Genomic DNA, 27,680 nt, shown 5'->3' on the forward strand with positions numbered 1-27,680 from the left:
CCTGTACACAGGGAGGGGGGTGTGTGACAGAGGTGCATCTGCATAGTGAATAGTCTTCCTGGGCTGAGAGAAGGGAGAGGTGGGGCACACCTACATCTGTAAAGGCTGTGCCCTGGCCTCACACAATAGGGTTGTTTACCCCCAACTGATGTTTGTAGCCTGTGCTGGAGGAGCGAGGGGGCACTCCCAGAACCAGTTGTAACTGGTTGGAACCTCCTCTCCCCTTCCATTGTAAAACACTGTAAAAACTGAGTATAAATACAGGGGAGTTTTCCCCACAATTTGGATACTCTTTGAACTTACCTGGAACTGGACACAGACTGCTGGAGGGGCTCACAATGAACCGCAATGGGCTGCTGCTGTTGCGCTGACCTGTGACCTGCTGGTCACTAGGAGAGACTGCCATCTGCCTGCATCCCCCTTGCGCTGGCCTGCTGCTGAGCCCTACCTTCTGTGCTCCTTCTTCTGGGACACTTGTCCCCCGGGGCAGGGTGCCCCTGCAACCATCTACTTAGCGCCTCGTGAACGCTCTCCCTGGGCTAAGGCACTGGAGGAATGTGCCTGTCTAAAGCCTATAGTGCCTGGAGAGCGCTTTGTTGGTAGTATGTGGAGCGCCCTGAAAACGCTTCCGTGGTGTGCCCTTTTGAGCTTCAAAGCACTTTGTGAACTGTGTTGCCTCCAAAAAGATCACCGCCATGACCTGGGCTGTATTTAGTGCAGCGCTGGAGTCGTGCTGCTCTCTGTGCCCCTGGGGCACCACGGAAGAAAAAGAAAGGAGCGAGCGCACTCCTACTGTGCCCACAGGACAAGTTACGCTCTAAGGAGTGCCCCGGGGGCACAAGCAGGCACCCGCTTCGGTGCCTGCTCATTTCTGGAGCCGGTGTGTGCCTAGGAGGACTGGGAGAGGCTCGGGCACCATGTCGGGTGCAGGAGCCTGCTTAAGAGTGGGGTAGAGGCTGCCTTGGAGGCCCCCCACTCCACCAGGCCCCATTGTTTGTGGGTCACGCTGCGGATGGAGAGGAGGCCTCCTCGGAGGCTCCCCGTACCGCCAGGCCCCCAACGTGTGTTGAGCAACCGGTGTGGGGACGGAAGCCTCATTGGAGGCTCCACCTGGCCCCCACCGGTGGCCCCACTGATTGGTTCTTGGCTTTGGGCCCCCCTGGTTGGAGGGCCAGTTAAGACCCGGGGGGGCCCTTGGAGATCACAGGCCCCAGGAGGGGCCTGTTGCAAACTGGAAGGAGTGCGTGATGCCCCCAATAGTTTTCTCGACTTTTGCCCCCCTTGTGAGGGTCGATGGAGGCCCGGGGGCCTGCAGAGATCACGGGCCCCAGGAGAGGCCCATTATTACAGTGGAGGGGGTGGGTGGCTCCCCCCACCTTCATAAGTCATTTTGCTGACTTAGGCCACTCCTCGTGAGGGTTGGTTGAGGCCTAGGGGCCCCCCATCATTTGCAGGCCCCAGGATGGGCCCGTCATTAATACAGAGGGGGTGCTTGCCACCCCCCTCAACCCCAAAACTCTTGTGAGGCCCCCGTTTGGTGCAGAGGAGCGCCAGGGCCCCCATTTTTGTTTTCCTGGCACTGTAGGAGCCTCATCATGGAAACCAGGTATTGTTGTAAGACAATATATACAACATAAATTATTTTTTGAGACTTTATTGATTTATATGTTGCCTACCTGTTTGACGATGTTTCATATGTGTATACAAAAGTTCCTTTTATGGGCATAACATGCTAATGTGTTTTTCTGACTTTCCATACGTTTTATAATGTTCCTAATATGGGCGTTTATGATATTTCTATGACAAGTGCTTTGGTGTAATAACGTGTTTCTTGACTTCTGCTTATGTTGCAGACTACTAAGTAAGTTGTGTGTTATATGTGACTACTGCTAGTTTTGCAGAGTAACTAATGTGTAACGTTCTGACAACTGCTTAGGTGCATATCCTAGCAACCAGAAACCCCAACCCACATTGATACTTTTTTAGCGCTGCATCTGCATCATTTTTTGATGCAAAATCGGAGCAAACTTACAAAATACAACTGTATTTTGTAAGTTTGAGCCACTTTTGCGTCAAAAAATGACGCAAATGCGCCCCTAAAAAAGTATAAATATGGGTCCCCATTTCTAACACATACTGTCCCATCTTACATCTCGCAGCTCAGACTTTCTAATTTTCAGGACACACTAAACTCCCTTCTGAAGAGCCTAATTAGCCCCTTATCCCTAGGACTGGTAAGCAAAGCAATGTGCAGCTTGTCCCTAGCAGCTTTACTCACACTATCAAGCCACTACTTCTCTCTTCTCTCAGTATGGCGGAAGGGCTTACATAGCAGATTTCTTATGTAGTCAGTCAAGGTTTTAAAATTTACAAGGATGGTTAAGGGCTCCAAAGACACAGTCAAACAGTCCTGCACGAGGCAGATACGCTCCCTAATTAGATGGATCATAACTTTAGACAGGTTATCTGAGCGCTAAACTAGACGCAACCATTGGTTCTTCGTAACCAATGGCAAACTAGTACTATAAATACAGAACCTCTTAAGTCTAATGCTGAAAGAAAGGGCTATGAGATTGTGATGACCATATGGATCACACTTCAATCGATCACCAGGTGGCTCATGCTATTACATATAATGATATAATCAATTACTGAGCCACCCCTTTGCCCTGTACATTTTGGGGGGATTGGCCATAGCATGAACTGGAATAGCACTAACCAGGGTATCATACGGTTAAAAAGAGTATAAAGTACGCCCTCTGGTGTACATAATGGCACCACTCGCATTCTCATCTTCCTCCAAATCAAGCCAGAGGGATGGGGAGCCGGGGGTAACAAAGAACCTAACTTAGTATTGAAGTCACCTGACAGAATTAAATTAAAGGGACACAAGGAAGCTGCATGCTTGCCACTCAAATCATCAATGCAGGAAAACAAACTCTCCAAAATTATATTGTCCCTGCCAGAAAAATCTTAATTATGAAAATTAATCACGTAGGTGACAGTTCTACAAGCCCACCTTATCCGGACGGCTTGCATAAACACCTCCACCACAACTAAAAGGGTAATTCTACACCTAAGACTCAGCCTCAATCACACCACCAGACCCCTTTGTGTTCCCCCACCATCGAATAGAGAAGCAGGGAGACTCTAAGAGGTGTATCAGTTAAAGACATTATCCTCACGAGAACTTGTCTCCTGGAGCAAAATAATATCAAACCTTTTAATGAAACGCTACCTCCAGGCCAGCAAGCGTGGGACCAGCACCCACAATATTGCAACTAATAATTTTGAGCGGGGATCCTCACCAAGGTCATTAGTCTGTATATGTACCCCCTTCCCACTCTGATTGGGATGAGCATCAGGAAATCGACAGCTCGGGTCAGGGCACACACAGACTTTAAATGCGCCTGTTCGGAAGGGGAACCATAGCCCACCTTAGTGGTGGTGGGCAAACCTGGAGCATTTAATGAGGGCGCAACTGATTTAAAGAGGGGCTGTAAGCAAAATGCAGAGCAGCCATCTTACTCTCCCCACATATCAACTTTTGTTGGGGCAAAATAAAGTCCATAGTTATCGTCTAATCCGGCAAACACACCATACCGGTTCCCACAAAGGGTATAGCTCCTGTATCACAAACTAGGAGATGTCTCATAAGCAGTCCCCACCCTCAGGTGAGGGGCTGAATGCCTATAAAAATACCCCAATGGAAGAATCTTTATACGGCCAACATACTTCAAGCCTAGCCTGGCTTGAGACAGAATTTCTTTCGCCACATTAGGTCTACAAAAATGAATAATAACACAGTCACCCTGGGAGCTTCGTGACATTGGCCCAATACCCCCTACCCTTCACACAAAGATAAATTTCTCATGGAGATTACATAGGAAGCCAACATGTTTGCCAAGCCACTGTACTGTCTTGTTTTTAAGTTTCAGGAAATCCTCATGTGCTCCATCTGCAAGAAAAGACGTGTCAGCCAGGACCACCTCAAATGGCCAGCATGCTGTGGTAAATGTATCACAAGGAGGGGTGGGCAACATGAATTCAACCCCACTTCCACCTGCAGACTTCCAAGCCCTCGTATCAACAACTTCCGTTAAAACTTCTGCTGTTAGAGATGGTCAGGGTGGGAGGAAAAGAGTAGGGTCAAAAACTCTCATAGTGGACACGAAAGGTGAGGCCGACCCCTCCCCAATCCTACTCACCTCACCGATAATACTACTCATGCATGCATTAGGTGCATCAATTAACATTACCTGCAGGAGCAGGATGTAATCCATCAGGTTGTAATATATCAACTGCTAGAGAAATAAATGGCTCCTTTGAACAGCCACCCATCCAGTTTGCTACATGTAGCGGATAATAATGACTCAACAGCAGAGAGTTGCTTGAGTATAGGGCAAAGCTTTGCATCCAGTAAGTCACCCAACCACCCACAGTAACTATCCCAGAGGTCTCCAGGTGATACCACTGGCTCCGATGTATTCTCCATTGTCTCAGGGTGCGTTTTATTGAAGCGAGGACCAGTAGCCCTGGAGCGAGAACTCTTAGTACTACACACACCTTTATGCACAAGGCTGATGAGGCAATGGCGCATCAGAAGTTAGCCTTATCACACAGCCCTCCTATTGTCCTCCAGAAGGGCAGAAGAAGTCTGTACGAGTACACCCTGAGGGGGAAATCCTCAGGAGGAACCTGCCAAAAAGATTCTTGCTCAACATTCTCAGTACAACATTCAGATGGACAGGTAGCCAAGACTGGAAAGGAACTATCCCGCCCTTCCGAAGTCAAGGAAAGCTTGCGCTTAGCCATGTCAATTTCCTTAGTCATAACATCCACCGCCCTTACTAAAAAATTGTCAATGGTGGTGCGGGCTGAGATAGCTACATCAGTACCTTCCTTTCGCTTCCCCATTTAACAAAAAGTTAAACAAATCAAACAAGGAAAGTAACCCCCAACAGTACTTAAGAGCCTGCCAAAAACCTGATATGATGACACCAAATAGGGATGGTAGTTGGCAGGTCTGTGAGGTAAGGCTCAGCCAGGCCTCTTTTGATCGATGACGGGTGAAGACGAGCCTGGCCTTGGCCCGGTCATATGGACATATTTACGAGCCCCTGGTGCCCCATTAGCATCATTTTGTTATGGTAATGTGGCATTGAGGAGACATTTTTGTTGCGCCATATTTACAAAGTGGGGCAATGCAAGTGTTGTGACACTTGTTAACCCCTTGCCCCACATTATGCAAGCTCCAGGCATAATGTATGCAAGGGGGGTGTTTCCCAGTTAGGAGGCCCAGACACATGGTGCAGTAAAATCTACAAGATTTTACTGCACCATTTTTTGCATAATTTTTAATGCCTGTCCTAGTTCTGATACTATTGACCTAATGTGTGCCATGTTGGGACATATTGTAAATACAGCACACACATGGTGTCATAATGGGGGGGCGCAATATGGCACAAGAAAAGTGGTGCAAGATCTATGATGTACCACTTTGTTCATGCTTGATAGCATGAGAGAGCCTCTTCCTCCTCCCTCCTCAAGGGCCTGCTGAGGGGTGCAGTCCCACTCAAGCAGGCAGCAGGCAACACCGTTCAGGCACAGACAGGTCCGGCAGAGTCCAATGTGTCCCGCAGTTTGGGACAAACAAAGCACATATTCACTAAACAATGAAGGTGGTATCCCTGCCCTTCTCGGGCACCACATACCAAAACATGTGGGCCTTGGACCCAGACCCTGGTTTTTTTGAGGCACTTCTGGGCTGAAAGAGTATATATCTAATGAGTATCACCGCTCAGTCTTTGTTTCACCAAAAATGGTTTAGTACTGTTTTTATCACTGGTGCCCTGGTCCCACCCACTTGGGTTGGTTCCAGAGGTCTGCCCAGCTTCTTTTGATTCTCTGGGCCTGCTCTGTCCCAGTCCAGGTGCTGTGTAACAAGCTGATAAAAAATGCAGATTTCCTCCCCACCTCTTTCTTTCCCAGCAACTGGGTCAAGCACTGTTAATGGCTCTATTGTGTGGGGCAGTCTTTGATACTCCTGCCTTTGAGCAAAGTAATCAACTTGATCCAGTAGGGGTGCAATGGCATAGAATCTCAATATGAGCTGAGTCAGGGAAATATGACATTTCTGAAAGTTCCTTACGGAACATAGATATGAGGTTAAGGACTGTAAATTTAGACATGACATTCATGTTTTTTTTTGCAGTTTTATATAGCATAAACTCCACCCAAAGCTATTGGAGTGCTTTACATAAGCACCAGTTACATTACCCAAGGACACACTCATTTTTTAGGCAAGGGCGATTGAGTGATTTGACCAGAATCGTAGGATCCTGAGCTGATGCTGAGGCCCAAACCTAGTTCTCCAGTTCCAAAGTAAGCAGCTCTGGCTGTAAAATCACATTCTCTCCTAAATTAAATTCAGCAGTTCTAACTTAGCTGTGCTTGAAGGTCTCACCAAGGTGGGTCTGGGTTGGGATCTGTAGCTCTCACTTTGAGGAGACTCTGTAACATTGCCTTCAGCTAAGCAGGTTTATGTTGGCTAGATCTCACTTTTTCTAAGGTCTTGCATTGCATACATAAATATTAGACAAACAAATGCAAATAAAGCATTAAGGGGGTCATTACAACCCTGGCGGACGGTGTTAAAGCGACAGTAATACCGCAAACAGGCCGGCGGGAAAAAATGTGAATTATGACCGTGGCGGAAACCGCCAACATAGACAGCCACTTTAACACTCCGACCGCCACGGCGGTACAGACAAGCAGCGCAGCGGTCACCGCCAACAGACAGGCGGAAGACAAAGTACCGCCCACAGTATTACAACAGGCCAATCTGCCACCTTTTCCGGGGCGGATTCACCGTGGATAAAAACACGGCGGAAACAGCCATTTCAATGGGAAAACGCTCACCTTAACACACTCCACGAGGAAGGAGGGCACCATGGAGCCGGAACTCCAAATACTCCCTGCAATAGTGTTCCTGCTCCTCTACAAACATCAGCAACGCCGGCGCCGAAGACAACGGTGAGTACTGCACCTACGACATAGGGGAGGGGGGAGGCAAAAGTCACAGACATACACACGCAACACCCCCACCCCGACCCTCGCACACTACAACACACACACCAATGCATTTCCAAACATCACAGTAACAACCCCCGACCCCCCCGGAAGAATGCAAAGACAAAAGGAAATGAGTGCAACCATTGTAATGTATCAAAATACAGTAAGCTAATATATACAGAAATATATACACAGTCCAAAAATATACATCACGATCAGTAGTGCAGGTATGCACCATTCAATGTCCGTGGACCACTGGGCCCAAAATGCATGGGCGAGGCCCACACAAGATACCTGTCCAGAAACGGAGAGAAGACTGCAGGGGCATCAGATAGAAATACAACAGGCACCTCAGGGGGAAGGGAAGGGGGGGGCACCTCAGCCAGATGACAGCACCACGCCAGATCCACGACGGGGCTCCATGCCCATTGATGTATCCTGGGGAGTGTAAAGCCACAGTCTCTCTAGTCTCTACAGTGGGTGGTTTGCCCACTGTTACATCCTGGGGAGTGCAAAGCCACAGTCTCTCAAGTCTCTACAGTGGGTGGTTTGCCCACTGTTACATCCTGGGGAGTGCAAAGCCACAGTCTCTCAAGTCTCTACAGTGGGTGGGTTGCCCACTGTACCATCCTGGGGAGTGCAAAGCCACAGTCTCTCAAGTCTCTACAGTGGGTGGTTTGCCCACTGTTACATCCTGGGGAGTGCAAAGCAACAGTCTGTCAAGTGGATAACAGTCTCCACTGGTTCTGGAGGGGGACTGGTGCCCAGAGTGCTTCATCCTGTGCAGGACAGACAGAGTGAATGCAGGTCTCCACTGGTTCTGGAGGGGGACTGGTGCCCAGAGTGCTTAATCCTGTGCAGGACAGACGGAGTGGATGCAGGTCTCCACTGGTTCTGGAGGGGGACTGGTGCCCAGAGTGCTTCATCCTGTGCAGGAAAGAGGGAGTGGATGCAGGTCTCCACTGGTTCTGGAGGGGGACCGGTGCCCAGAGTGCTTCATCCTGTTAAGGACTCAGGTAGTGGATGCTGTTCTCCACTGGTTCTGGAGGGGGACTGGTGCCCAGAGTGCATCACTCTCCCCTTGACAGTCCCAGTTCTGTCACTGCCCCTGCCGCACATGGGCTAGCGATGCTTGTGTTGGCGGTGCTTGCCCTGTTCAGCGGTGCTTGCCATGGCGGTCTTTGCCCTGTTCAGCAGTGCTTGACTTTGCTGTCTCTGACCTGTTCAGTGGTGCTTGCCATGGCGGTCTTTGCCCTGTTCAGCGGTGCTTGACTTTGCTGTCTCTGACCTGGTCAGCGGTGCTTGCCCTGTTCAGCGGTGCTTGCCATGGCGGTCTTAACCCTGTTCAGCGGTGCTTGACTTTGCTGTCTCAGACCTGGGCAGCGGTGTGTGTCATGGCGGTCATTCATTGCCAAGCGGGGCTGTGGCTGCCGGGGCCCTCCTGGGCACTGACTCTGGCGGTGGTCTCCTGAACAGTGACTATTGTGCTGCCCTCCTGGGCACTGACTCTGGTGGTGGTCTCCTGAACAGTGACAATTGTGCTGCCCTCCTGGGCACTGACTCTGGCGGTGGTCTCCTGACCGCCAGTGACGATTGTGCTGCCGATTGTGCTGCCCTCCTGGGCACTGACTCTGGTCTCCTGACCACCAGTGACGATTGTGCTGCCCTCCTGGGCACTGACTCTGGCGGTGGTCTCCGGACCACCAGTGACGATTGTGCTGCTGATTGTGCTGCCCTCCTGGGCACTGACTCTGGCGGTGGTCTCCTGACCACCAGTGACGATTGTGCTGCCCTCCTGGGCACTGACTCTAGCGGTGGTCTCCTGACCAGTGACGATGGGGCTGGCGGTGGCGTCCTGGGCAGCGGGGATGATGGCGGCCTTCTCCGCCGTGCTGCTCTTCCCAGACTTTGTGATTTCTTCTGCCCCTTCCCCACCTTGGGAGGAGTCACAGCTGACTCGACACTCCCCCCGGGACCCTTGTGAGCGGCTTTGCCTGCAGGAGTCTTGACCCTCTCCCGTCGGGCACTGTCCAACTTCTGGTGCTTCACAGGGGGGGGGACTGGCTGTGCTTTGGCTCCTTGTCACACTGGCTGCCCTGGTGCCCGGTGCACTCCACATACCTCTAACAGGCACCACTGGTACCGGACATTTATTGGCTGAGGTTCTACTATGGGACCTATGAATTGGAGGGGGGGGTGGTGGGAAAGAGGTCAACGTTGCTCAGGAAAAGTTTCTGACGAACACTGGGATGGGCAGCTGGAGGGGGTCTGGGAGTGGAGGAAGAGGAGGTGGTTGTAGGAGGTGTAACTTTTGATGATTTGGGTGCAGGTGCATGTTCTGGAGGCTGTCATGAGGTGGATGGATGTTGGGTGTGTGTGTGCCCGCGTTTGTGTACTTTGGGAGGGGGCATCACAGACACACTGGGAGAGGACACAGGGGACGTGTAAATGGTAGTGGGGGTGGTGAGTGCAGGTGAGCGTGGTGTGGTGCTGGGTGTTCTGGTGCGAGTCCTAGTGGCTGTAGTGGTAGTGCATGCAGGTGAGAGTGTAGACGACACTGGGAGGGAGGAGGGAGATGACGAGGAGGGGGACACATTGGAGGCAGTGGATGTTGCTGTGTCTGTATGTGGGTGATGCTTGTGTGAGCGCCTGTGGGATGTGTGGTGCCTATGTTTGCCTGAGCTGCCCTTGTGTGTTGAGGTGTGTGCAGGCTGGTCTGTAGGTGTGCTTGGGATAGGCTGTGGTACAGGGGATTGGGTCTGGGTGGAGGAAGTTGGAGGGGGGAGGCTAGACACAGGGACAATGGCTGCCATCAGTGCTGAGGCCAGAGATTGCAGGGTTCGATGATGGGCAGCCTGACCAGAATGAATGCCCTCCAGGAATGCATTAGTGTGTTGCAACTCCCTTTCCACACCCTGGATGGCATTCACAATGGTGGCCTGCCCAACAGTGAGTGACCTGAGGAGGTCAATGGCCTCCTCATTGAGGGCAGCAGGGGTGACAGGGGCAGGGGCTGAGGTGCCTGGGGCGAAGGTGATGCCCACCCTCCTGGGTGGGTGGGCACGGGGCGAAGGCTGAGGGGCTGCTGGGAGGGCGGTGCTGGTAGGGGGGGTGGCGGTTGTACCTGTAGAAGTGAGGGGCACAGATGGAGCCGCCACCACAAGGGAGCTCCCATCGGAGGATGAGTTCGTGTCGCTGGTTGCTGATCCGGTGACCGCTGTGAAGCTCCCCTCGCCTTCCGTCCCACTGGTGTATTCGGAGTCCGTGGTGTGGCCCTCCATGGCCATGTGGGATGCATCCCCCTGGTGCTCCGGTGCCACTGTACCTCCGCCTGATGATGCTGATGCACAAAAGAACGGGGAGAGTACAAAAAGGGGTTGGGAAACAGAAGAAAGACAGGTTGAGTGCATGGCTTACCGATACCGTTGGCGGACAATACAGACACAGCAGCCCCCTGCACTACACCGCGCTCTTGGGCTCTACAGATGCAGTTCCTGGGATATGGCCTACATGGCTATGGTGGACATCTGCACACATAGATGACACAGGGGCATGTATACCTGTACTTGGCACTCTACAGAGGTGGGGTGGAGTGGCACATGGCCTGCATTACGGAAGGGCCTAGCCCACGTAACTCGCCCTGGCCTAGGGGAACCCACAGCCCTCCTCCCCCACCCAGACACCTTCACTGCGCGCAAAGTCCGCAGAATGAGAGTGTACTCACCCCCTTGTGTCTGCTGTGATGCCCTCATGCGCCCATCCAACTCCGGGTAGGCCACCGCCAGGATCCGGAACATCAGGGGGGTCATGGTGCCACGGGCACCCCTCCCACGTTGGGAGGCCATCCCCCGCTGAGCCTCCGCCTTCTTCTTGCTCCAGCGGCGAATGTCCTCCCATCTTTTACGGCAGTGGGTGCTCCGTCTCTGGTGGACCCCCAGGGTCCGGACGTCCTTGCCGATGGCACGCCAAATATCCTTCTTCTGGTGGGCGCTGACCTACATGACATGTACAGGGGAAGAAGAGAAGTCATTAACAACTGCACCCTCGAAGTGAGTGGCCCACATCCCTGCCCTTGCCATGTGGCACATGCATTCACACTCCTTCATGCTCGCAGAACTCAGCCCCCTTCCTTCTTACATCCATCCCTCTCCACACAGGCATAGCCCATACAACTTGCACCCTATGTACTCACCTGTTTGTCTGGAGGACCGTAGAGTAGCGTGTACTGGGGGAGGACCCCGTCCTCGAGCTTCTCCAACTCCTGTGCAGTGAAGGCAGGGGCCCTTTCCCCAGACACACGAGCCATTGTCTCTTCCAGACCGAGGTCACAGCAGCACTTGCAGTGTAGGTCCTCTCCTGTCGAAGATCAGGTATCGAGTGATTGAACAGATAGAAAATGGCGGTCACGTCCGCGGCGGTGACGTCCGCGGCGGTGCGTATCATCACCGCCTGCGCACTGCGTCATTGGCTCCTGGGACCCATAGGGTCCAATGTTAACCAATGCAACACCAGCGCAGTTACCTCACATCCCATTGACCCACTTTAGAGGTCAGGCCGCCGCCATTTCAGGGGCCCACTTGGCTTCATTTTCAACTGCGTCACACATACCTAGGCCTGGACTCAACACATATACAGACAACTTTTTGGAGTTTGTTTTGTGTTCTGTGTAGATGTGGGTACATACCTCTGAATTGCTTGATTCTGTGGTCGCTGCTGTCCTTCCTAGGCACCGTCAGCTGGGACATGTGTGGAGATGGCGGAATCCTCCGGTGTACCGACCGCTGGTGGACCTGTTGACAATGGAGGAGCGACATTTAATCATCACCTACAGGTTTGACCGTGCCACAATCCAGGAACTGTGTGCCCAGTTGGAGCCTGACCTGATGTCAGCAATCCGCCATCCCACAGGAATCCCCCCTCAAGTGCAGGTGCTATCAGTGCTCCATTTCCTAGCAAGTGGGTCATTTCAAACAACAGTAGCCATGGCATCAGGGATGTCCCAGCCTATGTTTTCCAACGTGTTCTCCAGAGTGTTGTCTGCCCTGCTGAAACACATGAGGAGCTACATCGTTTTCCCTCAGGTGGAGGATTTGGCTACAGTTAAAGGTGACTTCTATGCCCTGGGACATATCCCTAACATCATAGGTGCCATTGATGGGACCGATGTAGCTCTGGTCCCCCCCCACAGGAGTGAACAGGTGTACAGGAACCGGAAGAGTTATCATTCGATGAATGTACAGATGGTATGTTTGGCAGACCAGTACATCTCGCAGGTAAATGCTATGTTCCCTGGCTCAGTGCATGACGCCTACATCCTGCGGAATAGCAGCATCCCTTATGTGATGGGTCAACTCCAGAGGCATCGGGTGTGGCTATTAGGGGACTCTGGTTACCTCAACCTGTCATGGCTATTGACCCCAGTGAGGAATCCCAGGACCAGGGCAGAGGAACGCTACAATGAGGCCCATGGGCAGACTAGGAGGGTGATCGAACGCACCTTTGGCCTCCTGAAGGCCAGGTTCAGGTGCCTCCATATGACAGGTGGTTCACTATTCTACTCACCAAGGAAGGTGTGCCAGATCATCATCGCCTGCTCTATGCTTCACAATTTTGCTTTGCGACGCCAGGTGCCTTTTCTGCAGGAGGATGGTCCAGGTGACAGTGTAGTGCCAGCTGTGGAGCCTGTGGACAGTGATGAAGAGGAAGCAGAGGAAGAAGACATTGACAACAGGGATTCAGTCATACAGCAATATTTCCAGTGACACACAGGTGAGAACACTTTCTTTACTAATACATTTGCTTTCACACTTCTACCTCTATCCTGTCTGTCAAATTCAAGCAGTATTTGGTAACTGAGTTGTACATTTCCATTACGGTTTCACAGGTGTGGTTACCAACATGTGTCATCTGCTTGCATCCTTCATGGACTTGTGATGTGTGACATAGGTATGTTGACATTACTATTGAGAACGGATTTTGTCATTGTCATAGCTAATACACTTTTTCAAAATCACAGACTGACTCCAGATTGTTTTGTGCTTCAAGGGTGTTTATTGAAGTGCTAATTATTGGAGGGGGTGGTAAAATGGTGATGGGTGATGGTGGAGGAATGTCCATGTCAGAGTCCAGTCTATTAGTCTCACAGGTGCACTGCCCATACGGACATAAGAAGTGGAGCTGGGGCCGTTCCAATATGGACAGGGTTACAAAGTGGGACAGTGGGATGACAATCAGGGTGGTCTCATTTTTTGGCGGGGGTCTTGCCATCGTGCTCTGTCCTGTTCCTGGATCTCAGGGACCGCTTGCAGGGTGGTTCTCCATCTGCAGGGGGTGGGGTGCTGGTGTGGTGGTCCTGTGGCGGGGCGTCCTGTCCACTAGCGCCGGCGGAGGTGGTGGGCAGTTCATCGTCCATGCTAGTGTCAGGGGCCCCTTGTAGTGCCACGGTGTCCCTCATGGTGTTCTGTATGTCCTTCAGCACCCCTACGATGGTGCCCAGGGCGGAGCTGATGGTTCTGAGTTCCTCCCTGAACCCCAAATACTGTTCCTCCTGCATGCGCTGGGTCTCCTGAAACTTGGCCAGGACCGTAGCCATCGTCCCCTGGGAGTGGTGGTATGCTCCCATGATGGAGGAGAGGGTCTCGTGGAGAGTGGGTTCCCTTGGTCTGTCCGCCCCCTGTCGCACAGCAGCCCTCCCAGTTCCCCTGTGTTCCTGTACCTCTGTCCCCTGGACCGTGTGCCCACTGCCACTGCCCCCAGGTCCCTGTTGTTGTTAGGGTGGTGGGTTATCCTGGGATCCCTGCAGTGGTGGACACACAGCTGATTGACGTGTCCTGGGGACGGAGGTATGGGCCCGCTGGGTGGGTGCTGTACTGGTGTTTCCAGAGGGTGGAAGGTCAGTGTTGGGCTGTGCCTGTGCGAGGGGAACCGACTGTCCCGAGGCCCACGATGGTCCGGGCTGGTCATCTGGATCCAGTTGGCCAGAGCTGCTATCATCACTGTGGGCCTCTGCTGTGGGTGGGGTAGAGATGTCTGGACCCTCCTGTCTGGTGACGTTAGGTTGTGGTCCTGCAGGGGTATGAAAGCATGATTATTGCATGTGTGTGTGTCATGGTGTGCAATGGGTGGGTGAGCGTGTACCCCAGTGCTAGCATTCCTGTGTGGGGGCTTGTGTGATGATGGTTAGGGGTTGTTATGGGTATGTGCAGTGGGCATGCTTTAGTGATGGGTGTCCATGCTTTGTTATGTCATGTAGGGCTTGGTGTTGGGATGTGTGATTTGTGTTATTAGTACATTAGTCAGGAGTTGGAGTGATGGGGAGGGGGTGAGGGTGGAGGTGTGTGATAGCATGCAGGTAGGGTGGGGGATATGATAGTTAAGATTTGACTTACCAGTGTCCATTCCTCCACCGACTCCTCCGAGGCCCTCAGGATGCATAATGGTCAAGACCTGCTCCTCCCATGTTGCTAGTTGTGGGGGAGGAGGTGGGGGTCCTCCGCCAGTCCTCTGAACCGCCAGGTGGTGTCTTGAGACCACGGAACACACCTTCCCCCGTAGGTCGTTCCACCTCTTCCTGATGTCCTCCCGATTTCTTGGGTGCTGTCCCACTGCGTTGACCCTGTCCACGATTCTTCGCCATAGCTCCATCTTCCTAGCTATAGAGGTGTGCTGCACCTGTGATCCAAATAGCTGTGGCTCTACCCGTACGATTTCCTCCACCATGACCCTGAGCTCCTCTTCCGAAAACCTGGGGTGTCTTTGGCGTGCCATTTGTTGGTGTAGGTGATGTGGAGGGTGGTGTATGTGGTGATGAGTGTGGTGATGTGTAGTGGTGTGGGGTGTTCTGTGTGTGGATGTTGTGTGGGTGATGGTGTTGTGTGCCTGTGGATGCTAGTATTGTTGATGGTGGTGTCTCTCTCTGGCCTTCTCTCAGTAATTGTGGCCGTAGGGGTTTGTGGGTGATGTGGGTGTGTGTTTTATATTGTGTTGGGTGTATGGGAGTGGTGTTTGTATGTGTATCAGGTGTGTGTATTTTGAATTGTCCAATGTGGCGGTGTTTTGGAGATGTGTGTGTATTTTGAGCGCAGCGGTATGTACCGCCAACGGAATACCGCGGTTGAAAGACCGCCGCGTGGATTCGTGGGTCGTAATAGCATGGGCGTGTTTCTGTTGGCGTGACGGTGGAGGATTTGTTTTCGCCAGTTTATCACTGACCTTTGGTGTGGCGGACTTGTGTGGGTATCTCAATTTCAGCGGATTCCGTGATGTGTGTCATAATAGCTGTGGCGGAATTCCGCGGCCGCGGCGGTGTATTGGTGGTCTTCTGCACGGCGGTAAGTGGCTTTTACCGCCGATGTTGTAATGACCCCCTAAGTTGGATATGAAGATGCCAAGCTCGTTGAGACTAGAATGTCCAAAACAAAGCTTTTTAAAACAATAGAGAACACCTGTAGACAGCCACAGAGTGGTGAGATGCAATGGACCTAAGGTAAGGGTGGATGTTGTCTCGGAGAAGCCCAGGAAGCTGCCGCCATGTCTGAGAAATAACCGTGGACAGACTGGGTCCTTCAAAGCAGTGGTGCCCCTCTCCATTCATGGGCCAGAAAGCAGCTCTCACTTGCAGAGGTGGGCTTAAGAAGATTCAATTTGAGCTGGGCCGTTCCCGATGGGATATTTGTACAGTACAGTTCACAACAAGCTCACTCTCAAGACTAATATTGGCATCAAGAAGGCAACCAGAAGCTCAGACTAATAAAGGCCATACGTGACAGCCGGAATCAGTAGACAGGTGAAGACCTTGCAATCCCTGAAAACAACAGCCATGAAGGTTGGGAATTCTTTGACTACACAAGGAAAGGTCTGGAAGGCATCGCTTTTGCTAAAAAGAGGCTACTCTCCCCTTCACTTTTTGTTCACTTACAAAAAGAGTAGATCCACAAAACTGTTAGGATGCAAAGTTTAGCTGTTTAGACAACAGGGGAAGAAAATTCACAAATTATCTGGTTCATCTGAACAAAAGTCTAAAATCCTCTGTTTTGATCCTCAAGCCATTCCTCACACATAAATAACAATCAAATTGGAAAGCTTGGTTTTTAAGGCTTTTGAAGCTTAGATACCAAGGGGCAGATTTATGAAAAGTGGCGCTATGCTCACTTTTCCTGTTCCCTTTGTACACCCCTAAGCCACCATGTTACTACAGTATTTAACATACAGCGCACTTTGGCATAGTTAGGGTGACTAGTGTCATTCCTTTTATGCTAGTCTGGTACTTTGCAGGATTAGCGTAAAAAATGATGACGCTAATCCTGCAAAGCACCCAAATCAATGGGAGCCTCTTTTTAACACCTGCACTTAGCAGGCGTTAAAAAATGCAAATAAAAATGGCACAAAAGAATCTCAAAGATTCCTTTGTGCTATTTTTACGGCCCTCCAAGTGCCAGAACTCCCCTTGCATACATTATGCCTGGTGCAGGCATAATGTGGCACACGGGTTAACAAAGTTGCACCATGCAAGCATTTCCCAACTTTGTAAATATGCTGTGGCATTTTTCACCTTCCCACGCCACATTTGCGTAACAAAATTATGCTAATGTGTTGTTGGAAAGGTGCAAGGCCAGCATAAATCTAGCCCCTAATGTCCAAAGTCCTCAATACCATGCTGAGGATGAAATCTAAGGGGCAGATTTATGAAAAGTAGAGCTGTACTCACTTTTCTTGAGCCCTTTTGCGCCCCCTAACTCCACCAATAGCCCCATATTTAAAATATGGCACACCATGGCGGTATTTAGGGTGACTAGCGTCATCATTTGTTATGCTAGTCTGGCGCCCTGCAGGATTAGCGTAAATAATTAGTATACCAATCCTGCAAAGCACCCAGAGGCCCATTGTAATGAATGGGAGCCTCTTTTGAACCCTTGCACTTATCGAAAATGACGATAAAAATGGTGCAAAGGAATCTCATAGATTCCTTTGTGACATTTTTACAGCTCCCCTCACGGGGGGATGCTCCCGTTGCATACAATATGCCTGGCGCAGGCATAATGTGAATCAAGGGGTTACAAAGTGGTGCAATGCAAGCATTGCACCACTTGTAAATGAGGGGACATATTTATACTCTGTGTGCACCGTGTGTGCATCATTTGTTTTACGTAAAAATGGTGCAAACTTAACTCCATATTTATATATTGACGCTAGACCTGTCTGCCACATAGGCCCAGAGCATTGTAAGCTTCCAGAGCTCTCTGTCACCCCAACTCCCAGCGCCGCTCGATCAACAACAAGGCCAGTCACTTTGACCATTGAGATCCAGAGTGCTGTTGTGTCTCCCAAGCACATGCTGCTGCCTCCAGCATGGCTGCACCTGCGCAGCCTCTGTGGGCTCCTCTGGTGCTGGGACTCCAGCTTGTAAAGGAGACCGCTGGGTAGCAAAGTCAAGGGAATCACTCCTCCATAGCTATGCAGGTTCACAGCATGCTTGTGCCTGTATTTTAGTGGCAAAGGGAAACCTCCAGGGCTCCCCGGCAAAGGGTCAATAAGTCATACTGGCAACCCAGCAGGGCCACCTATGCCTGGAGTGCCTCAGTCCACGCCCTGCTCTTTTTTTTTTTGCCGCCGAGGCAGGCCGTGAGTTAGGCCCGAGTAGGATCCCAGTCACGATTTAGGCTCCAAAGTCTGTTTTTTTTTCCATCAGTTCTAGTGCAGCAGGGTCCATGCATGGGCCATCAACAGTTGTGGCTGAGTTTTTGCGATTTCCACACCAGGATTATGAAGGATTGAGAAGGAGCTGGGGGAGCTAATCTAGGCTGCAGCCATCTTTGAGCCTGGAAAGCTCTGCCCCTACATAGCACCCTATTGTTCACCCCTAGATTGATACATTGCTGGACGCCTAAGTGGAATGAAAATGTACCATAATGCAGATTTTGCCTATAGGGTGTAATGCAGTGTACGCAGCACAGACCTTCAGTAAGCACTACAGGCCTACACTATGAATGTCCACTCACATTATAAGGCCAATCCTTGAAGAGTCTCTTCTGTGACAGCTTACCTGTCTGTTGATACTGTCCTGCACAAGACGGTAGTCTTACATGTGCACCCCGCATGCTGCCATGTCTTAAAAGGCAGACATGGGTGGTTAGCACTCAGTCCATTTACCGTGAATTTACCATGAGTCAGACTTAGAGATGAGACTCACTCACAGTAAAATTTCAACCGAAAGATAATCATATGTGAAAAATCTAGGGGGAGTCAGTGAGCGGAACCTGTCTGCTATAGACTTAATTAATGCAAAATGCAACTTAGAAACAAAATATTTAACAAGTTAGTGAGGCTGACTGTTAGCCAGTTTTGCAGCTGCTGTTTTTTTCTTGCACACCAAGGACCGTATTTATACTTTTTTAGTGCCGCATTTGCGTCATTTCTTGACGCAATAGAGTCACAAACTTACAAAATACAATTGTTATTTGTAAGTTTGAGCTGCTTTTGCGTCACAAAGTGACGCAAAAGCAGCATTAAAAAAGTATAAATATGGGCCCAAATGAGAACAAAGCTGCCTCTTGCAGTACAATTATTCTGAATGAACCGTGAGCTACGATTCACGCTAAACTGAACCTCCAAAAATAAACAGTTAAATCTATTTTCTTTGTGTCACATCGAAGCAGCAACCGATCCAGCAAGCAGGAAGCTCATTGTTACAAGCACAGAGAGACCTCATGAACAGTTCTCCTGAAGAATACATTGAATTTGGCGAATTTCCTCTACATTGTAGTGTCCTGCTGGACACGTTCTAGTGTTTGGCCAGCCTCTCTGCTGAGGACTGGCCTCCCACATACACCCCACACCCACCCAACACAGGCGTCACCGGTCAGGTGACCCTGGCAATAAAAAGGACCGGGCACACGTGCCCAGGGCCAGTTCCACCTACTAATCAACCGTGTCCGTGTCGTCCATTCCAGTAGCATGGGGGACTAGGGCCCCAACACTACATACATTGGTGCGCAGCAAAAACAGAGACCCATCGCGCAACCAGGATTGCAATTACTTCGTATATGGGCAAATCGCAGAAGTGTACAGAGGCGAAAGTAAAAAAAGAAAGCAGGTTTACGTAAATGTTTAATAATAAGACGTAGCAAATGAGCGAGAAAGCAGTATAACGCTAAATAACGTATAATATTGAACACAAGACTATGCTTTTATTTTAGTTCGCGTTAAACGTCGTTATGACCAACAAATAGTTTTTATTAACATGGTTTCTGTGATGTGTATTTTTCCTGCGTTCTTTCAGGCAAAAATGGATAGACCTGTGTATAGTAGGCAAGCATAATCTTTTTGCAAGTAATAAGCATATTTTCAATTGTTCTTTAATGGCTTATTAGGTCAGTTTAGTGTCTAGTTTGTAAACAACAATATTAAGTATAGGGATCCACTCTCAATGTCACACTGCTTATTTTTGATTTATGTATTTTTTATCCTCCACCATACACTTTCTGTCTTTTTATGTCATGCTTGCAGATTATGATTCCTACATTCTCTCATCGTCACTGTTTTCCTATCCTTCTGATCCTCCTTTATCACTTTGCTGCCTTTCTGAAGAAATGCCTGCGCCTACCACCTACAAACCCCAGATCAAATTAAGCTCTGGGTTAGGCGCATGGAAGACAATTTAATGTGCCCTAATTTAGAGTACCTACTTGCTTATGCAGTTACTTTGGATTTGTTAACTACAAGCACATATGCATCATTTGAAAAATGCAAGCCACGAGGGCTATACACTCTATGGCTTACATGATTCTAACTGAACTTTATCTCTGCATTGTGACTTGTTGCTGTATGTGTACGAGTTCATCATAACATTGCTATCAGCATTTACTGCCATCATTTGTTAAGTAAATTCAAATGTAGGGATTTAATCCACTTTCATAAAGTGACTATTGAGCATTGTAGCCCTCTGCAAAGGGCAGTAATGGTTGCTGAAGGCCCAAACTAAAGTCACAGGATGAGGGCCTTTAATGGCCATTATAGCCCGAGGCAGAAGGGCTATATATTAGAACATTCCGCCCACTGGGGTTAGAATGTTATACATTAAAAAGGGAAAAATAGAAAGACAAACATCATAATATTAGAGCAAAATGCCTGTACCTTCCATTATCGATCCACAGCCACTGATAGTTGTGATATATTGAAAATACGCTAAAGTTGAACGCACATTTAGTTGAGATTTTAGTTCTGCCCCTCATGTCACAGAAGTCATCTATATGTGACAGTTTATGTATTATGTTAACTGAAGTACTGATAGTTTTATTGTAGAAGATGTGCAAAGTGATTTTAAATGTGTATTCGATTAAATTGTAGAGTTCAACATAGGTGATAATTGAATTAAATTAAATGTTTGGATGATTAAACTGATATTATGACATAATTTAGACTCTAGACTTACAGAATGTATTACAACAATATTACATTTTTAATGACTAAGGTTTGAAATACATGTGCAAAAGTAGAGAAATACAGTTCTGTGTTATACTGACTGAAAAGTACTAAAATGGTCTTTTTGTTAAAAGTAACTGTGATATGAATATTAATGAGGAATTATTTTAATTGAATTTATAAGATGCATATTAAAACTTTGTTTATAGGAACTTATTAATCAATTGTATTGTTTTAACTCATTTGTGTTAGCCTAAGTGATGGCTGTTTGGCCTGTGTTTTGTAACTGTGCAGAGAATGATGATTCATTTTTATAAAATGAACTTTCTCTCAAACTTTGTTCTCATGAGACGACCAGCTTTGGTAATAGACCCCTACGGATTTAGACGTGGAGAGAGGTTAAGCAATTTCCTTAAATATACAACATACTGAACTTGACTGACATTATATACAATTGTTTCAAACTCGTGCTGAGCTACATGGATGGATGATGTTCCCATGACAGACCTGGGAAGATGTGTTGATGTATCAACTTGGAGTCATGTGATTGATTTTGTGTTGGATAACATCCCTTCAACGTATTGTGGACTATCTCTCAAAGACAATCAAATTGTCATATGAACTTTAATATGTCCAAGACCATATGGATTTTGATCAGAAGATCATCAGATTCCTACTCAGAATCTGGACAGATGCTTTGCTAATGGGGAACCCCATGTGCTGTGTCCCCTAGTGAGGTATCTTTCTCTCTGTTTTTTGTCCCTCTGAGATGCCCTACTGAGACTCAGATATTTTCTTCCTAGCCCTTCAGAAGACTCTTGATCAAGTTTCTGAAATGCTGATGCTTTCCCTTTTTACCTATCTTTTGCCCACCTTATTTAGTAATTTATTGCTTGAGATTACCTTTTTCCAAATTCTTTTTGTCCTTTTTGTTCTTTTTGTATTTGGCCCACATGTGTTCCACCCCACACATGTATTTCCCTGATTTGGCTAATTGAAGGGTTTCCCGGTGTCCAGCTACATTTTCACTCAGCTGATTTGAAACTGACTTGCTGATTGTGAAACCTGAGCAACGCCTAATTTCTGTTTCTCAAATAATCCTGTGAATGTTTTTACTCTTCTTAATGAATGCTTAGTTTTATTAACGTTATCTTGCCTGAACTTATTTTGTCACCTTGGGCAACCCCTGGTGATTCTGTACCTTTATAATTTTGTCTTGAGAGTTGTCTACAGGGCTTTGAGCTTAAGTTTTTAGAACATCCTTTAACTTCATTTTTGACTGAATTTTTCCTTGTATGGCAACATTGGCCATACTGTGAAACTTAAGTGGGTTTGTATTTAAATTGGGTTAATGGTTCTACCACATCCTTTGCAAGATCCAAAGCTTCATCGACCTGAGGTTGAGTGCTGATTCCTGCTGAGGATATGAATGCTCCAGCAGATCTGATAGCAGGGGAATGGTTCAGTCATACAAAGAGGGAGAAACATTCAAGTGTAGTGTTAGGGTATTAAGGAGCAATCTCATGTGATTGCCCAGTTCAAAACTTGTTCACCTTGAATTCTGATCCATGGTTCGTTCTGAAGACTATTGAAGTTCCAGTATTGTGCCTACAAGTGACAGATGTGTGAGTCTTAATAAGGATTTGTACTTGCATGGCTTTTTGGCCTGAAGTTTGAGGAAATGTGTGATGTAGTGAAGTTTTTTGGGGAGTCTTTGTACTCAAAGTGACCTAAGATCCTGGGATAATGCCCAAGTGTAGAAGACACTTGGTTGATATATTGTCTGCAGTGAGGTACTTGTCATAAGATGTCCTTGACAATGCCAGTAGTGTTCCTTGAGTGAGTGCGAGTTATTACTTGGTATTAAATGAATCCTGAGTTCACATGGAGGAGCTTTCTCAACCGGATTGAGAATTGCAGGTCACGTTTCACTCATTGTGTAATTGTGAAAGCTACAGCTGGAAAGTGTATCTCCATACAGCTTTGAAGTTTTTGAGTGCCTACCCTTTACTGTGCCAACAGGTTGTTGTTCTTTGCTCAAAATGTTTTGCATTAGATGTATGTATGAGCGATTGGGTGAGAGACAATTGTGAAGTGACTGCAGTGCTGAAAGAAGTGAGTGTGACGTTATTTTGTGCTACACTGGTACAGATTGGTTGGTATGAAGTCGCGCTGGTATTGGCGGACAGTGCTACGTTGCTATTGGTTGAGAAAATCGAGAGCAAAGGATTGTGGGGTTGAAGTTACTGCCTGATTCCATCCAAAGTTACTGTAAATGAAATTCCTTAGGACTTTAAAGAGTGCATTAAGAGGAGATGTGTTTATTCCAGTTAGAGAGGGCACTGAGATGCTTCCTGAGGGATCTCCAGGCTATAATGTATTGTCTGTCAAAGGATTTATCGCATGTGTGTGGCTTGAACAATGGTGTAAGACCACTGAGAATTAAAAAGCATTAGCATTTCCCCATTATGGAACATTTAGTTTGAGAATATTAGACGATTCTCCAAGACCCACACAGTTTGAAGCCCCTAGCATTTGGAAACTCATAGCATGAGAGAAAATGGCAAATAAATATGTGATCCAAATGCAAAAAGCAATTAAGACCCTTGCCAAGGCTATATGGGATTCAGAGCAGAAAATGTGGAGATCAGACATACTTGAAGGAGTCAGAATATTTCCAGCCATTTGTAATGAAAAAGGTGAAGGCACTAAACCTAAGACAAGGCTGAAGACAAGAAAGGCAGAACAGACAACAGGAGTGAGGATAAAAAAACAGTAACATATCAGAATGATTCAGATGATGAGTTTATAAATCGGAGCTTGATGAATCTTCCACCTCCATACCATTCAAATTAAGTAGGAACAAAAAAGGAAGAAGCACAAAATATAACCCCAGATGTGCCACCTGCCCCAGTTGCACAGATCCTGAATCAGGTAGTGCCAAGTACACCTGCAAATCAGTGACACAAATTCCTGCAGTGAATTCTCCAGATCAGAGTTTTGATGCAGTTCAGCCTTTGTCAAGTTCTGTTGTGCAATCACCTATGTGAATCCGTCTGTACAAAATTGAACACCAAATCAAGCCTGTGCCAATGTTTAGTCCAGTTTCAACAATACCAAATGTTACCCCAAGTCAGACAGGACAAAGTTTCAGTACTGTCCTAAAGAGACAGGGTTTTGGAATGGCAATGTCTCAGAATCAGGCACATCAAATAGGTCCAGATACATTAACAGCTCCTGTGACTAAAGGTTCAGTTGTTCCTTTGTGTCCTTCAGGTATGTCTGGAATCAATGCCCACTCAATAAACGTTCTGTCAGTTCCTGATACACAAGTTACATTAGATGGGATATCTACAATAGGTATGCAGAGCTCAGTATATTCTAACAACTCAGAGATGGGGAGAACAGATTGATCCCCACTGTTAGACCTGACAGCTTTAGGGTGCTCACCCATAACTTTTTGCCTGCCGCCCTCCACTTTTTGGATACTGTTTTTGCTGGTTTTAAGACTCTGCGCACTTTACCACTGCTAACCAGTGCTAAAGTGTATATGCTCTCTCCCTTTAAACACGATAACATTGGATCATACCCAAATGTATGATTTAATTTACTTATAAGTCCCTAGTAAAGTGCACTCTAGGTGCCCAGGCCCTGTAGATTAAATGCTACTAGTGGGCCTGCAACACTGATTGTGCCACCCACTTAAGTAGCTCTTTAACCATGTCTCAGGCCTGCCATTGCAAGGCCTGTGTGTACAATTGCACTGCCAATTTGACTTGGCATTTACAAGTACTTGCCAAGCTTAAAACTCCAATTTTTCTACATATGTCACCCCGTAGGTAACCATAGGGCCATAGGGCAAGGTGCTGTGTAGCCAAAAGGCAGGGCATGTACCTGTGTAATTTACCTGTCCTGGTAGTGTAAAACTCCTAAATTTGTTCTTACACTGCTGTGAGGCCTGCTCCCTTCATAGGCTAACATTGGGGCTACCCTCATATACTGTTTGAGTGGTAGCTGCTGATCTGAAAGGAGTAGGAAGATCATATTTAGTATGGCCAGAATGGTGATACAAAATCCACCTGACTAGTGAAGTTGGATTTAATATTACTATTTTAGAATTACCACTTTTAGAAAGTGAGTGTTTCTCTGTGCATTATTCTTTCTGTGCCTTACAATCCACGTCTGGCTGGGTTCAGTTGACAGCTCCCTTGTGCATTCACTCAGACACACCCCAAAAACAGGATGCTCAACCTCACTTGCATATATCTGCATTTTGAATGGGTCTTCCTGGTCTGGGAGGGTGGAGGGCCTGATACTTACATGTCAAAGGACAGTAGCCTGCCCTCACACAAAGGACTGCCACATCCCCTACTGGGAACCTGGCAGACAGATTGAACTGAAAGGGGACCTTGTGCACTTCCTAGCCACTCTTTGAAGTCTCCCCCACTTCAAAGGCACATTTGGGTATTTAAACAGGGCCTCTGCCCCTACCAACTCAGCACTTCCTGGAGAAGAGGACCTGAACCAGAACCTGCATCCTGCCAAGAACTGCCTGGCTGCCCAAAGGACTCACCTGACTGCTTTCTGTGAAGGACTGCAGCCTTGCTGTTGCCCTGCTGCCTTGTTGCTCTCTGGTTGAGGTGAAGAAGTGCTCTCCAAAGGCTTGGATAGAGCTTGCCTCCTGTTCCCTGAAGTCTCAGGACCAAAAGGATTTGGGGGGGTCATTACAACAATGGCGGTAAATGCCGCTTACCGTCCTGCTGAAGACCGCAAACACTCCCCCACGGAATTCCGCCACAGCTATTATGACCCACAGCTTGGAAACCGCCAAAATTTAGACACCCACACAAGTCCGCCACACCAAAGGTCAGTGATAAACTGACGATAACAAAACCTCCACCGTCACGCCAACAGGAATACGCCCACACTATCACGACCCACGAATCCACGCGGCGGTCTTTCAACCATGGTATTTCATTGGCGGTACACACCGCCGCGCTCAAAATACACACACATTTACAAAACACATCCACATTGGACAAATCGAAATACACACACCTGATACACATACACACACCACTCCCACACACTCAATACAATATAAAACACCCACCCACATCACCCACAAACCCCTACGACCACAATTGTGACTGAAGGCCAGAGAGAGACACCACCAGAAACAACACTAGCATCCACAGGCACTCAACACCATCACTCACACAACATCCATGCACCTCACACAACACACCCCTAAATATCACCCCACACATCACAACAAACACCACCCCATATTTCACCCACGCCACCCCATGACACCGCAAAGACACCCCAGGTTTTCTGAGGTGGAGCTCAGGGTCATGGTGGAGGAAATCTTCCGGGTAGAGCCACAGCTATTCGGATCACAGGTGCAACACACCACCATAGCTGGGAAGATGGAGCTATGGCGCAGAATCGTGGACAGGGTCAACGCAGTGGGACAGCACCCAAGAATTAGGGATGACATCAGGAAGAGGGGGAAGGTGCGTTCCGTGGTCTCAAGACACCAGATTGCAGTTTAGATGACTGGCGGCGGACCCCCCCATCCTCCCCCAGAACTAACAACATGAGAGGAGCAGGTCTTGGTTACACTGCATCCTGAGGGCTTTGCAGGAGTAGCTGGAGGAATGGACTCTGGTAAGTCAAATTTTAAATACTTCATCCCCCACCCTACCTGCATGCTATCATATACCCCCACCCTCGCCCTCACCCCCATAACTCCAACTCCTCACATATGTCCCACTATCACAAACCACACATCCCAAACCCAAGCCCTGCATGCAACAACAAAGCATGGACACCCATCACCAATGCATGGCCACTGCACATACCCACACACCCCCCTAAACCATTATCACACAAGGTCCCACACAAGAATGCAAGCACTGGGGTACAGGGTCACCCACCCATTGCACACCATGGCACACACAGATGCAATAATCATGCCTTTACACCCCTGCAGGACCCCTATCCAAAGTCACTGGACAGGAGGGTCCAGTCATGTCCACTCCACCCACAGAAGAGGCCCACAGTGATGACAGCAGCTCTGTTCAACTGGATCTAGATGACCAGCCTGGCCCATCTGGGACCTCGGGACAGTAGGTTCCCCTCACACTGGCACAGGCCACTACAGTGCTTCCCCTCTCTGGAAATACCAGCACAGCACCCACCCAGCGAGCCCATACCTCTGTCCCCAGGACACGTCAAGCAGCAGTGTGTCCACCACTACAGGGAACCCAGGCTAACCCCCCACTCCAACAACACCAGGTACCTGGGGGCAGTGGTAGTGGGCACACGGTTCAGGGGACAGAGGCCCAGGAACACAGGGAAACTGGGACGGCTGCTGTGCGACAAGGGGAGGACAGGCCCAGGGAACCCACTCTCCACAAGGCCCTCTCCAACATCATTGGAGCCTGCGACCATTCCCAGGAGACGATGGCAACAGTACTGGCCAAGTTTCAGGAGACCCAGCAGCTGCAGGAGGAACAGTATTTGAAGTTCAGGGAGGAACTCAAATCCATCAATACCACCCTGGCCACCATTGTAGGGGTGCTGAAGGAACTCGTCAACACCAGGAGGGACACTGTGGCACAACAAGGGGCCCCTGACACTAGCCTGGACAATGAACTGCCCACCACCTCCGCCGGCGCCAGTGGACAGGAGGCACTGCCACAGGACCACAACACCAGCATCCCACCCCCTGCGGATGGAGAACCACCCGCAAACGGTCCCTGAGATCCAGGACAAAGACAAAGAACAATGCCAAGACCCCCGCCAAGAAATGAGACCACCCTGAATGTCATCCTTCTTTCCCACTTTGTCACCCTGTCCATCCTTAAACTGCCTTTGCTCCACTTCCTATGCCCCTTTAGACAATGCACCTGAGAGGCTAATAGACTGGACTCTGCCATGGACATTCTTCCACCATCACCCATGACCAATTTACAACCCCCTTCACCATTTTGCACTTAAATAAACACCCTTAAATCACAAAACAATCTGCAGTCAGTCTGTGTTTTCGAAAATGTGTATTTGCAATAACCGTGGGAAAATGCCATATCCAAAGTATTGTCAACATACCTATGTCACACAGCTCTAGTCCATGCGGAAAGAAAGCAGATGTCACACAGTGGGAACCACATCTGTGAAAT

Source organism: Pleurodeles waltl, chromosome 8 (assembly GCF_031143425.1).
Source record: "Pleurodeles waltl isolate 20211129_DDA chromosome 8, aPleWal1.hap1.20221129, whole genome shotgun sequence".
NCBI classification, from domain to species: domain Eukaryota; kingdom Metazoa; phylum Chordata; class Amphibia; order Caudata; family Salamandridae; genus Pleurodeles; species Pleurodeles waltl.